The sequence below is a fragment of the Staurois parvus genome, unplaced genomic scaffold (assembly GCF_062004578.1).
Source record: "Staurois parvus isolate SC_StPar_1 unplaced genomic scaffold, SC_StPar_1.0 ptg000048l, whole genome shotgun sequence".
Lineage (NCBI taxonomy): Eukaryota > Metazoa > Chordata > Amphibia > Anura > Ranidae > Staurois > Staurois parvus.
Genome location: NW_028317844.1, coordinates 22,112,422 through 22,130,072, shown reverse-complemented (window position 1 = coordinate 22,130,072; position 17,651 = coordinate 22,112,422). Strand labels below are relative to the sequence as shown.

General features: G+C 39.6%; 1 protein-coding gene across 1 annotated transcript in view; it reads right to left on the bottom strand.

The window, feature by feature from the left end:
- The window catches only part of BACH2 (BACH transcriptional regulator 2), a 381,627-nt gene extending 364,765 nt beyond the window's left edge, over positions 1 to 16,862 (bottom strand). Inside the window, exon 1 of the mRNA XM_089665387.1 lies at positions 16,473 to 16,862. The gene's annotated coding sequence lies outside the window, so the exon portion shown is untranslated. The remainder of the gene's footprint in view (positions 1 to 16,472) is intronic.
- Between the last annotated feature and the right edge of the window lie 789 nt (positions 16,863 to 17,651).

Sequence of the window (17,651 nt, the reverse complement as noted above, 5' to 3'; positions counted from 1 at the left end):
TGCTGCACTAAAGTCACTAATAAAAGATGCACTTATGGATACCGAGTCTATATGGCCCTCAAAAGATGCTGTAATAAGCTGAAGGCCTTGTCAGCTCTAACGACCCAGTGTGAATGTGGCCTAAAGTAACATGGTAGATGAAATTGTTTTTAAAAAGTGCTGCCCTATATAATTACTTAAAGTGGTTGTAAAGGTTCAACCTTCTGTGTGTAGCAGTGCTCCCAGCCCCCCCTAACATTTACCCGAGTCCCATCCCGATCTAGTGATGTCCAACAGATCCTCTGTTCTCTGGGGACTCTTACTCTTGATTGGCTGTGGCAGCAGTGGGAGCCACTGCCTCCCGCTGCTGTCAATCACAACCAATGAGCCAATCAGGAGAGGGAGGGGATGGGGCCAGTCCGTGGCTGTGTGTGTGAATGGACATGCAGAGCCGCGGCTTGGGATCGCTCCTGCTCGATTGCCCCCATTGCAGGCCTATTGATATGGGGGCACCTGACAGGAGGGAGGGGCCAGGAGCGCCGACAGGGGACATGAGAAGAGGAGGATCTGGGCTGCTCTGTGCAAAACCACTGCACACAGAAGGCAAGTATAACATGTTTGTTATTTACAAAAAAACCCCACAAAAAACATGAATTTAGTATTACAGCTCAAGATGTTCAGCAGCAGGAAGAGGACAGGGCAGCCTTGCAGTGAAGATTTCTACAGAATCCTGCAAACTGGCTATTGTGGGACATGCTTTATTACAGGTAAGTAATGTAACTATAAATAAGAATTTTTTTTAATGTTCAGTTGCCCACACTACTGATCTTTGCTGTGTTGCAGAGATAAAATGGCTAAAGAATCTTGAATGACTGGTCCCCTGCTGCATGCCAAGGTTCTACCTTCTGGCCCCTACATTATTGTGTAATGACTAGTAGGGGAAAAGATGGCACCCTTTGACTCACCTTTAACCTTTTCTACCCCTCAATGTCCCTAGTGTGTACATAAATGTGCAATGAACAATAGGGTCGGGGGGGGGGGGGGAGGGGTGAAGGGCAGGGTAAATATACACACACACACATATACATATATATACACATACATACACACACATGCACACATACCTGTACTAAGCTTAAAATATGTTAACTGGAAAAAAAGGTAAATTGACATTTTCAGCTGTATAATCTTGTGACTTGCTCATATGATTTCCTACTTAATGGAAACTGAACTGTACTGAGAATGTATATAGACTATTTAGAAAATGCTACTTGCCTGGCTGTAATGCTGATCTATAAGCTTTGATAAGTTGAAGCCCTGACCAGGAAACCTGGACCAGCAAAAGCAAACCTGGAGCTCTGGTTGTACTTTGGCATTACCAGCTACAAACTTGCTCCAGAGTGTATGTATAAAAGGTAATTTACTTCTTACCAGTCCTTAGATGTAACTGTTGGAAAAGTTTTCTTTTTTTCTGTACTTTTTTCCCCTGTTTTCACCAGTGAACCTGCTAGTAAAACACTTAACAGCACTGTGTCTACAGGGAAGCAACATCATCATCCAAGAACATGACTACAGAACACCTCCCCTCTCAATTCCTCCAAACCAATGGAAGGACAAGGCACAACTTTAAAATGATGATGTGTAAACATGGTTGCATACCAAAATCTCATGGTATGTTGTATGTTAATACACTTTTAAAAAACAGTCTCTACATCTTTCTCCTAATTGCACATTGCGAGCTATTCTTAACAATTCCAAGCTGCCTATAGGAGTCCTATTTATAATATTGCTCCAAAGAAACAACCTAAAATGTAAGAAAATATATATTTGTAGGCATGCTGTGTGAATGGGAACACAAACATATAATCGGGGCGTTTCTCAAATTTTACTGCAAAAGGTGGAAGAAAAACTCAATAAAATAGAGGCAGCCCAGTACTGGAATTTTCATAAAGGCCAGCAATAATGGTCTTTGTAATTGCCTCAGTACGAGTTTCATTTACCGTAGTCACAAAATCTTTGTGGTAACTTAACACTCACAATGTGGAACTAGAGTGATTCTTTGTCTACAGAGGATTCACAGAATATTTCAACTCACTATTACAACTGATCTGATCTCTCAATGAACAGCTAGTAATCAGATATTTTGCCCCAAGCCAAGGAAAACCTGCATGCGCGTGGCCAGTTTTAGCAAAACACGATGGGAAAAAGAAAAAAAAAAAAAACAACAACATCATAGCAAAACAAAACAATACACTTTTTTGCATTTGGGGCCACTTGAGACAGATGGATCAATCAAAATTGTTGCTCTGGGGATTTTTTCTCTCTTTAACCACAACACTACACAGTCACACAACACAGAACTTCCTCATTTGTACATGCTTCTGAAACCGATACTCAAAGAAGAAAAAAAAAACGGAAAAAGGTGCATCTGTATTTACTGTATCGTAGTGTTCAAGCTGGTGTATTTTGACAATCGCTGGCTAAAGGTGGTTTGATAGCCCATTGTGATAATTACACACTGTACTGTGATTACACCTGGAGAACCGTTTAGTTTCTTCAAAATAACAAAAACAATTCTGTCTCGCTATTCTTTCTTTCTTCAAGTATTATGCGATATTGAAAATTGACCATGATTGCAACAAATACACAAACGAGGCATATGCAGCCTGGAATTGCTTTATAGAAAACTTATTGCCAACATGGAACTTGTGCCCATGGTGTACTGGTGACAAGTGGAAAACCACATACACAACAAGCCACATAACTATAAATTTATATTCTATCACTTTGATAGACAATAATTTATACGTACACAAATCCATCTAATTCAACCAATAAAATTAATAATAATAGAATCACTATGCCAGATATCCAGAGAATGAACCACAGCAAAACATTGATTATACACATATATTATTTTTTTCAATACCTGGGGATTGAAATAGCAAAGATGCAATTCTGCAAACCAAGAAGACAAAAAGGTAACAAACATTTAAAAAAAAAAACAAAAAAAAACTGTCAGATCTTAAGTAAAAAACTCCCAAATACAGAATACAGACACAAATGCTGGAGCTGAATGAGTGTAAAAAATTATAACATATTGGTTTGTAACCAACTGATTTTAGATGTTACATAAAATAACAAAATAGGAAAATGTAATTATCTTTTGAAGCTATAATGTATGACCTCGGATGGACATGAAGAATACATAAAGTGCAAATAATTCTGTGTTTGAAAAAAAAAAAAAAAAAAAGGTCCTTCCTTGGCTTTACAGTAGCAAAATGCAGTAGCATGGGTTATTTTTAATTAACCAACATTGCTCACAATTTCTGTTACCCAACTGGGAACATAATATAATTTGAACGTTTCACTACCGTTAACCTAGAAAGCCCAGCCAAAGACTCAATGGGGTTGAGTTACTAAAAGTACTGTAAATAGATTGTGCACTTTGTAAAGTGTAGTTGCACTCTGCAAACGCAGTTGCTCCAGTGCTTAGTAAATGAGATAAAAATTCACTTTACAAAGAATACTCAATCAAGTGCAAAGAAAATACATTTTTGCTTGCACATGAACATTTGCTAAGCTCTGGAGCAGCTGCACTTGTACAGTGCACAGTCTATTTGCCTTTAGTAAACTAACATCATTGGGTGTCTGTACATGGATTTTCTTGTACACCTTTTTATTCATCTTTCACATGGGTGCCATCTGGTTAGATCAGCAGTGGATCTGTGAACAGACTGTCCTGCTGAAGCCGAGAAGAACAATATGTATGTTACTTTTGTTACATCTGTATCCATTCATGTTTCTGTTGCATTTAAAAAAACAGAGCTTTGTAGACCATGTTAGGGTTCATGTACACTGCAGCTGATAAACTCATGTTCAGGAGCTTTTCTGCATTTTAATCCAGCAGCCCCTGAACTCTTCCTAATGTTTTCCTATGTGTCCATGTACACTATGTCGTTTACAGTCCTTCACAGGCAATTGAGTTTACAGTCGTTTTTTTGAACACACCAAACTTGCCTTCAGGAGTAGATTTTATTAGCATTTCAAATGCCAAACACTTGTAAATGCTGCTAACCACATTTATAAACGTTTGCGTTTAGAAGCATTTTTTAACTGTTCCATGTCCAAATGCTGTCCAGAGCCTTTTTTCATCATCGGAAATGCATGCAAAGCGGTTTCCATGTATTCAAATGGACCCGGTACACCAGCGCAGTCAGATCCAGGTTTTGCGTGAAGGAAAAAATGGTAGAATGTGCTGCATTATGCCCATGATGGGATCCATAGTGAATACAACCAGAAAAGACAGGTCATCTCAACACATACTGCTCTATTTCTCTCAAAATGTCTGAAATAGGTAATTTTTCACTGTTATTCTGGACATTTTTGAAGGTCTCCTGAGATTATCTTTAAAAAACGCTTCTAAACGCAAATGTGCATAAACGCAGTATGCAAACTTGGCTAAACAAACGTATAATAACCTACGTTTTCGAGCAGTTTCTATCATTAAGAAGTGTTTTCCCATGTATATGGAGCCTTAGATCAATGGGTGGCAGATACCTTTTGACTAAACATGGAGCTTCCGATCAAGTGGCCTTAAAAACTGACAGGCGTACTTGATAGTAACGCCCGTGTAATAGGGGCCTTACTGTGTTTAGCATTCCATATTAAAGTAATTGTAAAGGTTTGGTTTTTATCTATATTTTACATCAGAACCAAATACTCCAATCCTTTTCACTCAATCTTGACCTTTGTTTGATTTGCAACTGCCATGGTGCTGCACGTGTTTAGTTATGACACCAGCCATTTGATGGTTTGACAGTTTGGTTGAGAGCACAAGCATATGTGACAGTTAGCATTCCTGGTATTAAATCGATGGGTTTAGTTGCACTTTAATAATAAACATGTTATGCTACCTGCTCTGTGTAAAGATTTTGCACAGAGCAACCCTGAACCTCCTTTTCTGGGGTCCCCCCGCTGCCATTTTTGGCTCCATAGCAAGCCACTTTTGATTGGAACACTTGTGCGGGCTTGATCCCGAGCCAGGCTGCTTGCATCTACTAAAACACACAGTGTGACTCGGCCCCACCCCTCTCTTCTTTGACAGCAGCAGCAGATTGACAGCAGCAGGAGCCAATAGCTCCCACTGCTGCCTCTGACTTCTGTGAGGAGAGAGAGAGAGCACAGCACTGGATCAAGATCGGTCTCGGGTAAGTATCTGGGGAGGAGGGAGGAGGGAGGAAAATGTATGAACATAAAAAAACCTTTAGCCTTTACATCCACTTTAAGGTCTATGTATGTGTTTATTTGTTCTTATTTTAATAACGTATTACAAATTTACGGAAGGGAAAGTTCTTTTTTTTGTTATGCCATTGCTTTACCATTAAGATCATTGACAGTACAGAGACAGAGCCATGTAAAAAGAATGCTGTGGATTGTGGATATTGAACTTTTTTTTTTTACTATTAATATCAGTGATCAACACTCTTTGGTGAGTTTATTTACAGTATTTCAGAAAGAGCACACTAAGTGGGGAGCAGCACTGGATTTGTGAATGGCAGCACCTTTGCACAAAGCACTTTATCTTACAGTTTACACGGAGGACGTGGCACAAGGAAATAAACATTACAAATTTGGATTGTGTGTTTATTCACTAATGAATTAAGCATTTATACATAATATTGCATGTTAGGATTTGATCAATTTATAGCAATTCTTTGTACACTATTGATGTGTTATTGAAAGTTTTAGCATTAGATATTTAACAAGTATATTTTGGATATACACATCATATATATATATATGATCAAAAGTTTGTGGACACCTGACCATCACACTTACAATATAGGAGTTTGTTAAATATGCCATTCCAAAACCATGAGCATTGATACAAAACTGAACAACACTTTGGGGCTAGAACAGGTTCCACTGGAAAGTGTGTCTGTGGGAAATTGGCCCATTTAGTAAAAAGAACATTTGTACTGAGGTTGAACGAGAAGGTATAGGCATTTGAGTATATCCCAAAGGTTTCAATAGGGTTGAGGTCACATCCTAAAACTGTTATCACAAGGTTAATATTTCTTTGCTGTACCTTCATTGGAACCACCTGCACTCAATAATTACTGTAGGGGGGAGTGTCACACAATTTTTGCCATATAGTATGTGAGAGATTATCAGGTGTCCACAAAATTTTGATCATATAGTGTATATTTTAAACACACACAAACATATATATAATATATATACATTTTAGGGGGAAAAGAAATGTCATACAGTCATATCCATGAACAAAGAATGTGCTTGTTCACACCAAACACATAAGCCTACATATTAGGGCAGCACAGTGGCTAAATGGTTAGCACTCCTGCCTGGTCGCGGGTTCAAAACCCAACCACGGCACCACAAGTCTGGAGTATGCAGGTTCTCTCTGTGCCTGCATGGGTTTCCTCCGGGTACACTGGTTTCCTTCCACACTCCAAAGACATGCTGGTAGGTTAATTGGCTCCTGTCTAAATTGGCCCTAGTATGTGTATGTATGAATGGGAGTTAGGGACCTTAGATTGTACTCCCCTTGAGGGTTAATTACTGATGCGAAATACAATATGTATGTAAAGCACTGCATAAATTGACAGCGCTATACAAGTATCTGAAATAAATAAAAATAAAATATTGCAACATAGGATACTTTAGTTCATACTAAAAAATTCAACTTTAATGGGTCATGTTTGGCAGTGGTACAGCCCACATAATGAAACTGCATGTTTAATTTTTGCTGCAGTGGTAAAACCTGCCAAATGTGACAGGAGGTTTAATTGTCACAGTGCCTGTAATGCAAAGTGTGTGTAAAGCCCTGAGTGGCTGCATGTCATTGTTTAGGTGGGTGGTAAAACTGATGCTCAACAGCCTGCTTTTACTGCCTGATGGCTGCATGTCTGAACAAGCCCTCACACCAATCTCCATTTTGTCCAGAGTTTATTGCTTCAAGTTAATAGAAACCAGCAGTTTGTGCACAACCCAAGGCATTGAAATAAACAAAAAAAAAAAAAATGTATAATTTGTTTACACACACACACACTTGCCTATCTGTACATTTATTATATAAAACAGTAGTTCAACATTATTATATGTTAATTTCATTCATGCGTGTACCAGGGGAGTGGTAAAAATACATGGCTGAGAAGCAATTTTACCACCCCGATTGTCCCCCTGCAGCTGCAACAGTGGCTGGGGGTTGGACACATGCTGCAGCCACTTCAAAAACAATGCAATATGTTGCATTTGGTGGGCAGTACCAGCACCAAACGTGAATGGGGCTGTAATACAACTGAGAGAGAAATGCTAGGCTTGCAGCTGCATCATGGTATTCCCATTCAAAATCCATGTTTGGCTGCCAAAAAAAAAAAAAAGGGCATTCAGAAGGTAACAGCACTGTCTTATGAATGTCTGGCAGCTGCTCCTGCTCTCTGAAAGTCGATCCAATACAGATCACTTTTCAGAGGGGTGGCAAAGACTTCTGCTTATGTCCTGAAGGTCTTTCAGCATGAGATATACACACAATACTAAAATGGCAAATGAAGCGGATATTATTGGGCATGCCATATGTTGTTTACTGTAAACCAATAAAGTTTGCTAAAATGATCAAATCCCCAGTTTCGGCACAAACAGATCAGCAGAGTCATCTTTTTATTGGTGTCTAAATACGTCTGAAGTCATAGCAGTATACAGTAGGTCTCTTCTAGCTTCCAAACACTTTGTTGCACAAATACAAACAGCATGGCTAGATGCCGAACTCTATGCTTTGTCATGGCCAGCAATTTACAGAACGGTGAGCAATTATTAGCCACTAATCAAGATATATCCAATGACAAATTTAACAGGAGGTAGTCAGCATTAGCTGCCTAATTTTAGTGGTTTGTAGACTTGTCAGCAGGCCGTTTCCATTGCTGAGTATAGTCACACTTTAGACAGAGCGCTAAGTAATCCAAAGATAAAGTCAATCTTCCTTTCACTGGGTGATCTCATGGCTAAGGACAACAAGGAAGGAGGCAGACCAATTTAGCTACAAAGCTTAGTCAGACTTCTCAGCTGTGACCCGGCAACTATTACTAGGCTGAAGGTCATCATTCATCCAGCCAGTGTGTTTCTACTACAATGCACAGCATTTGACACATTACATGAGCCCTTTGCATCAGATAAGCTGAATCAGTTGGTTTTCATGTGCAGTTTTGCATGAAGTAACAGTGATTGATATGCAGCGATGCATCTGGAAATATTTCAGACAACAGTTAAACTGCCACCGTTTCTAAAGATAGGATGTGAAGGAATGTGTTTTCTCTTTACACATATACTCTAAAAACACAATATTCCCCTTAAAGAACAGAAACGGAATGTAAACTTTCAATATCTTTGTATATAGAAAAGAAGTAAACTAGAAGCATAAATGCAATCTTTATGACAGGTTAGTAATCATTTTATACAGCATAGTGATTTATAATGTATTGCAAATAACACTGACAATGTTAAATCACTCAGCAGTTTGAGACTGAAATCAGCCTTGTCATGAACCTATTGGAGATTTGTTATAGTCTAATGCAGGCCATAAACGGTTCGTTTATCGGCTGAACAACAAAAAAAAAAAAAAAAAATCGGTCGTTCTGTTGCCACCAATGCTTATGAAAATCGGCCGTTTTTCGTAAATTTTCCAGCATGATTGATAAAAGAAACAAGGAGGAACTGCGAAAATCGGCCGACGACATTGCCCCACTAAAGGTGCGAATATTGGCCAATTATTCTTTCGGACGAAATTTTGCCCGATAAACGAACCTGCTATGGCCTGCATTACCCCCAGATCACATCAGGTGTAACTTGGCTTGCGGTTTGCATGCCAGGCAACTTGCAAATCGTATGCCAAGTCGCATCCTACTGTCCGCAATTAGAGCGGTTATATCGGTGCAGTTCCGACTTGGCTGGAGCCGCACCGATTTCTAAAGAGTACATGCACTACTTTTGCTGCGATTTGCAGACATCTGTGTCAGATGTCTTGCAAATCACAACTGAAAATCGGCAGGTCACCTGATTTTGAAATGGTGCGACTTCACTGTAAGTCTCACGATTTCAAAATTGGCTTTGATGTGACCGGGGGCTTAGGCTCCATTCACACCAGTGCATTTTTTAGTGCTTTTTGCAGAAACGCACTAAAGGCCATTTAACATGGTTTCCTATGGAACATTTTCACATCTATGCTTTTTTGAGCTGCTGCATTTTTGGAAAGGGTCAGGGACCTTTTAAAAGCAAAAAGCAGTGTTTCTGCTATAATAGAGCTCAATGGAAAATCTGCTGAAGTGCGTTTTTGCCATGTTTTGTGTTTTTATTCTGCCCAGCAATAAAAAAAATTACGCTTCAAAGAAAAAAAAAAAAACTGAACAAAAATGCAAATCATGGTAAAAATGTGTAAAAAAAAAAAAAGAGGCAAAACGAACAAAAAGCAAACTGCATAGGTGTGAACGGAGCCTCACCAGACCATCAGAGACAGAAGGAGTTATTCTCAGGTATGGGGTAAGTGACTGAAAATCTCTTGGAAGAGATGGCTCATCATTCCCTTTTCACTGTAGAAAAGGGGCCACGTTTTTCATTGAGCATTGGTCACTCAGCTCTAATGATGTGCAAGCCTTTTGAAGATGTGAAGGTATCTCATTGCATATCATTCCAAGGAAGAATAAGGCCTCATTGCATATCATTCCAAGGAAGAATAAGGCCTATGTATGGACATCTTTACACATATTCTAGAAGCATGCACTAGGTCTGATTTACTAAAGTGCTGACTGTTTTCAATGTCAACACCTAAATGCATGAAGCAGAAGCTCAATATTTTTCTAATTTCCTGACACATGATTGGATGGTTGAGCGCACACAGGTGCACTTCAAACTGCAGTAAACCAGTTTGCCCATTTTACCAGGTAATGGGGGGAATTTACTAAAAATGGTACACACAGAATCTAGTGCAGCTGTGCCTGGTAACCAATCAGCTTCCAGATTTCATTGTCAAAGTTTAATTGAACAAGCTGAAGTTCGAAGCTGATTGGTTACTATGGACATCTGCATCAGATTCTGAGTGCAGCAGTTTTAGTAAATCTCTCCCACAGTATTTGTGAGTCTATATTGAACAACAAATTAATTAAAGAAGATATATCCCATGTATCTACAAGTGTGTGTACAATTTTAAAATAAAATCCTTCTATATAAATCTGTCTGTTTACATCATATACCTTAAGCCCACGATCACATTGGGTGAGATTTGGCATGCGATTTGCATGCCAGGCAACTTGCAAATCGTATGCCAAGTCACACCCTATTGTCCCTATTATAGCGGTCATATTGGTGCGGTTCTGACTTGATCAGAGCCACACCGATTTCAAAAGTAGCGTATGCACTACTTTTGTTGCAATTTTCATAGAAATTTGTGTCAGATGTCTTGCAAATAAATTTCAATGAAATCGGAAGGTCACCAGATTTTGAAATTGTGCGACTTAACTGTAAGTCCCACGATTTCAAAATTGGCTTTGATGTGACCGGGGGGGGGGGGGGGGGGGGGGGGGGGTAAAGGATAACTCCACTTTCATGGGAATTTAGTAAATAAAATAATATATATAGCATATACAATTATTCATAGTAATTGAATATTAAAAATTACCTTTCCTTTTCAATCTGCAGCTCTGTAGTTTTCTGTAAAATGCATGGCAATCTGGAGGCGTTCTGTACACAGATGGGGTACAGAACGCCCCCTGAAAATGTAATTTCCTGCTTTTGTGATTGGCCTACTGATATTCCCAGAAAATGTAATTTCCTGCTTTTGTGATTGGCCTACTGAAATTCTGCACTAAGATACAAGTCAGATTTTGGGCATCCTCTGCAACAAAAATGTCATTTTTGGTGAGATACTCCCAAAGAGTAATCACATCTAAAAAGGGATGCAGACTCTACCAATTTCCTAAGAGTCTTGCAGGTACAGCAGCTGATTGATAATTGTAAGACAACTCCCATACAGATTCACTCTCCACATGGACACAAACAAGCACCTCTTTCTTCAGAATAACAAAAAGGTAGGAATGTGCCACAGCATTTGTTAAAATACCTGCATATGTATAGATCACCCAGAGGGGAGTGTTTTTCTTTTCCCCCAGCAAAATTGGAGTTACTCTTAAACATTTTCCAGAAGCATTTTCATATTATTTTAACACAGATTAATTATACTATTCAACAGCTCTCTCAATTAGGGTTCCTTGTTCATCAAGCAATTGGGAAGTGATCTCCCACCTACACTGACGAACAATGCTAAGAGATCATTTTCCACTAAACAACACTGTAAGGGGTCACTTCTACACTGACCACCAATGCTGGGATTAACCACAATTTGTACTGTCTGTGTTTCTTTTATTTATATACATTTCAAATTACTACTGAAAATATATTTTGTTGTGCAGGGCAGGAAAGTGTTAAGAATTATCTGCCCTTGGTGTTAAATGCACTAGGCTTGCCAAACTATTTCATTTAAACCTGTATGTAACTTATTGTTACATTATTAATGTACCAGAAGCTGTAGGTATATTCATTTTTAGCAGGGGTTCCCTGAGACCTGAAAACATTTTCAAGGGTTCCTTTGAGGTTGAAAAATGTTTCTACAAGATAGCCACAAGTTAGTACTGCACCGTGTATTTTCTGTATTGACACTGAATCAGTTCCCAACAATTCACAAACATCACAGACAACTAAGGAAATGCCAGACTTTATAAAATTTCTTAAAAAAGAAAAAAAGAAAGAAAGGAAATTCTGATCTGAATGCATTTATCTTCAGGATCAAACATACCACATGCCAAGAAATACAATGGACATAGGGCTTCAAACCAACACCTTCCACAAGAAAACATCTCCACTGTGTCATGTTGTAAACATTGGATATAAATTAAACAGATTGTTTAGGCAGGCCCTCACAATATACAGTGTTGGTAAAGTAAAAGGCAGTTGTACGATCGGATTGTAACATCTGTAGCCAGCGTAATGCATACATAATCATTTACAAAAATGGGTCAATGGTCCTTTCTGAATAGACCAACAGGTCCATAACATGCAAGTTGACTAGCACAAGCTTTTACAGAGTTTAGGGGAGTATTTTTTTTTGTACATTCAATGGGTACAGTGGGTATATTTAGAATCCATTTAAACAAGCTGGCTGGGTTACACACTTTTAGAGAAAAATGTGTCAAACTATATTATATGAAGAATACTCTCTTTATCTGGAAAAAGAAATCTTGCACTGGCTGACTATCAGGAGAGGTAGCGGTCAGGTATAGGTTTGTATTTGTTCTCTTTTTTTGTACATTTATTGATTTATACAGTGGGTATAGTTACAGAGTCTATTTAAACAATCTGGCTAGGTTACACAGTTTTACAGAAAATTAGTCAAACTACATTAAAACACCTGGGCACCCAATGAGAATACCCTATTCATCTGGAACTGGTTGGCAATCAGGAGTGGTAGAGGTCAGATATAAGTATGTACTTTTGCATTTTGCACATTCATTGATATATACAGTAGGTATGGTGACAGAGTCCATGTAAACAATCTGGTTAGAATACACAATTTTTGAGAAAATACGTCAAACTACATAAAGACTGTGGCACCCAATGCTGAAGAAACACCAGGGCACCCGATGAAGAAGAATACCCTATTTATCTGGAATTGCTTGCCTATCAGGAGAGGTAGCAGTCAGGTATAGGCATGTATTTTTTCTTTTTTTTTTTTATTCATGTATTGATTTATACAGTGGGTATAGTTACATAGTCTATTTAAACAATCTGGTTAGGTTACACAGTTTTACAGAAAATTGGTGAAACTACATTAATACACCAGGGCACCCAATGATAAAGAATACTCTATTTGTCTGGAACTGGTTGCCTATCAGGTGAGGAAGGTGTCAGGTATAGGTGTGTATTTTTTTATTTTGCATATTCAAGGATATATACAGTGGGTATAGTTACAACAATCTGGTTAGAATACACACTTTTAGAGAAAATACGTCAAACTACATTAAAATGCCAAGGCACCCAATGCTGAAGAATACCCTATTTATCTGGAATTGCTTGCCTATAAGGAGAGGTAGCGGTCAGGTATCGGTGTGTGTTTTGGTTTTTTTTTACATTTATTGATTTATACAGTGGGTATAGTTACGGAATCTATTTAAACAATCTGACTAGGTTACACAGTTTTACAGAAAATTAGTCACACCACAATAAAAAAAAACAGGGCAGCCAATGATAAAGAATACCCTATTTATCTGAAACTGGTTGCCTATCAGGAGTGGTAGAGATCAGATATAGGTGTGTATATTTTTTTTGTACATTGACATATACAGTAAGTATAGTTACAGAGTCTATGTAAACAATCTGGTTATAATACACAATTTTAGAGAAAATACATCAAACTATATTAAAACACCAGGGCACCCAATGCTGCAGAATACCCTATTTATCTGGAATTGGTTTCCTATCAGGAGAGGTAGTGGTCAGGTATAGGTGTGTATATTTTTTTTGTACATTGACATATACAGTGGGTATAGTTACAGAGTCCATGTAAACAATCTGGCTAGGTTACACAGTTTTACAGAAAATGAGACAAACTACATTAAAACACCAGGGCACCCAATGCTGAAGAATACCTTACTTATCTGGAATTGGTTTCCTATCCAGAGAGGTAGCAGTCAGGTATAGGAGTGTATATTTTTTTGTACATGTATTGATTCATACAGTGGGTATAGTTACAGAGTCCATGTAAACAATCTGGCTAGGTTACACAATTGCACAGAAAATTAGTCAAACTACATTAAAACACCAGGGCACCCAATGCTGAAGAATACCCTATTTATCTGGAATTGCTTGCCTATAAAGAGAGGTAGCGGTCAGGTATAGATGTGTTTTTTCTTTTTTTTTTTTGTACATTTATTGATTTATACAGTGGGTATAGTTACAGAGCCTATTTAAACAATCTGACTAGGTTACACAGTTTTACAGAAAATTAGTCACACCAGAATAAAAAAACAGGGCAGCCAAAGATAAAGAATACCCTATTAATCTGGAACGGGTTGCCTATCAGGAGTGGTAGAGGTCAGATATAGGTGTATATGTTTTTATTTTGCACATTCAATGATATATACAGTGGGTATAGTTACAGAGTCTATGTAAACAATCTGGTTATAATACACAATTTTAGAGAAAATCAGTCAAACTAAATTAAAACACCAGGGCACCCAAAGATAAAGAATACCCTATTTATCTGGAATTGGTTTCCTATCAGGAGAGGTAGCAGTCAGGTATAGATGTGTATATTTTTTTTTGTACATTTATTGATTTATACAGTGGGTATAGTTACAGAGTCCATGTAAACAATCTGGCTAGGTTACAGTTTCACAGAAAATTAGTCAAACTACATTAAAACACCAGGGCACCCAATGCTGAAGAATACCCTATTTATCTGGAATTGGTTTCCTATCAGGAGAGGTAGTGGTCAGGTATAGGTGTATATATTTTTGTGTACATTTATTGATTCATACAGTGGGTATATTTACAGAGTCTATGTAAACAATCTAGCTAGGTTACATAGTTGCACAGAAAATGAGTCAAACTACATTAAAACACCAGGGCACCCAAAGATAAAGAATACTCTATTTATCTGGAATTGCTTGCCTATAAGGAGAGGTAATGGTCAGGTATAGATGTATATTTTTTTGGACATTTGATTTATACAGTGGGTATAGTTACAGAGTCTATTTAAACAATCTGGCTAGGTTACACAGTTTTACAGAAAATGAGTCAAACTACAATAAAAAACCAGGGCACCCAATGCTGAAGAATACCTTATCTGGAATTGCTTGCCTATAAGGAGAGGTAGCGGTCAGGTATAGATGTGTATATTTGACTTATACAGTAAGTATAGTTACAGAGTCTATGTAAACAATCTGGTTATAATACACAATTTTAGAGAAAATACGTCAAACTTTATTAAAACACCAGGGCACCCAATGCTGAAGAATACCCTATTTATCTGGAATTGGTTTCCTATCAGGAGAGGTAGCGGTCAGGTATAGATGTGTATATTTGATTTATACAGTGGGTATATTTACAGAGTCCATGTAAACAATCTGGCTAGGTTACACAGTTTTACAGAAAATGAGACAAACTACATTAAAACACCAGGGCACCCAATGCTGAAGAATACCTTATCTGGAATTGTTTGCCTATAAAGAGAGGTAGCGGTCAGGTATAGATGTGTATATTTAATTTGTACATGTATTGATTTATACAGTGGGTATAGTTACAGAGTCTATGTAAACAATCTGGCTAGGTTACACAGTTTTACAGAAAATGAGTCAAACCACAATAAAAAAGCAGGGCAGCCGATGCTGAAGAATCCCCTATTTATCTGGAACTGGTTGCCTATCAGGAGTGGTAGAGGTCAGGTTTAGGTGTGTATTTATGTATACAGTGGGTATAGCTTCAGAGTCCATTTAAACAATCTGTGTAGAATACACACTTTTAGATAAAACTGGTGAAACTACATAAAGACTGTGGCACCCAATGCTGAAGAATCCCCTATGTATCCGGAATTGGTTTCCCATCAGCAGTGGTAGAGGTCAGTATACGTGCGTACCCTTGTTGGCTCACTATGACATGGTCACATGTGCTATGTTTGTATTGTGTTCTTCTCCTGATGGATCCTGTGTGTTTCATGTTAGACAGCTCCAATCTATGGTGACATAGGGGTCAGTGTGGTAGTAGTGCCTGGTAAGGAAGATCTGCTCTAGACGTGCTAGGCTACGAGAAGAAGCTACGCACTCCCCATTATGTACAGCTCAGCGTAATCTCGCACTTTTCAATGAAGACATTGTGACTGTGACGTATGCCTGTGTGTATGACCATATACAATGTAACGACATGCCTGTGTGTGACCAGACATTCCTCTCATCTGACATCTGTCATGTTGCTCCTTCTACACCTGCATTAACCCTTTCCCTGCACACAAAGCCTAACGTGACCCTAAAACGCCGAATAAACGAGCGCGGCGATGAAATGGGGGAAGCTGTAACCTGGGCTGATCCGCGCTCACCCCTATCCTCAGCAGATTCAATGTGTACACACACGGCTACACCACGACACGATTATGAATGGAAGGACGCGCGCTCTTCAGCCAAGGAGCCAGCTGTTCCCTCACCGCAGTACAAAGCGAGACTTCCCGGCATGGCTTAGGTCGTGGTCCACAGACTTTCCCTCCATCCACCAACCATGGAGGTTGGGGGGGCCTTTGTTGCAGTTGTCGGTGCTTTGTACTGCGCTAAGCCGGTCACCTTTGACCCCGTCATCTCCTCAGGTCACCCACCCCCCTCAATAAACCCCCACAAGCCCCCCACCTCAGCCAAGTTGCCCTCTGCACACACAGCACTCACCTCCTGTGCACTTTCAGTTCCTCTAGCTCCAGTCAGCACGTTGTGGCTCTGTTTATTTTGCTTTGTTTGTATTTTTGGTTTCACAAGCTCACCCCACAGGGAGACATCACATGGCCATTGGCCGTAGCTGCTTGTGAGGCTGCCTTGTTGTTGTTGTTCCCAGGAGCCAGCTTCTCAATCAGGATCCACCCCCAGCCCTTGGAGAGAGGGAGAGCGAGCGAGTGAGAGAGAGAGAGAGAGGAAGGGGGGAAGACGGAGCGGTGTGTGTCCAGGGAATGGGGGGGAGAGGAGCTCTTCACACTCTCATCACTTCCGTGTGTGTTTGTGGAAGGGAAGGCAGGCATGGAGCGGAGGTGCCCTTCTCTTCATCCTGATGGCACAGCGGCATGTGTGTGACTGCTTGTGTGTTTGTTGCTCTGTCGGTGCGCCGCCTCCACCGGCCTCCTTCTACGCCTCCCTCTTGTTTATTGGAGACTCGTTACTGACATCTACTGTGTGCACAAAGCTGTGGTGTGTCACCTATTGTCACTGCTGACACACTGCCTACATTGTCTGGGGACGGCTACACACCGACATTGATTCATGCTTTCACAGCTGCACTGCAAATTCCTGCACACACCCATCTGCCTATCACTCAGATATGGGATCAATGAAATACTGAGAGCTACAAGGAGCCTGCGGAATAAAAACAAATACATGTAGGGTTCCAGTACACAGGCGTGGAAAACAGATGTCAACGCAGCTGTATCGTTGTCTATGGGTCCGTGCACACAGCTGTGTCATGATCAGTAAACATGAAGAAAATAGGAAAATCTGCATCTGAGGTCCTATGTCACCACAATATTGTATGCTGCATGTGTGTATGTATTGATGTTTACATGTGTACACAGCAAATGTGGGCTAATGGAGCCACCTAGGTCCTAGCCACAGATGGACAATAGGCAGCTTCCTTCAGAAGCCATTTGAGTTCTAGCAATAGAAGCACTCTAAGCAACAGAAGCCACCTGAGTCCTAGCAACAAAAGGTCACTGGGCATCAGAAGCCACCTGAGTCCTAGCAACAAAAGGTCACTAGGCAGCAGAAGCCACCTGAGTCCTAGCAACAAAAGGTCACTAGGCAGCAGAAGTCTCCTGAGTCCTAGCAACAAAAGGTCACTAGGCAGCAGAAGCCATTTGAATG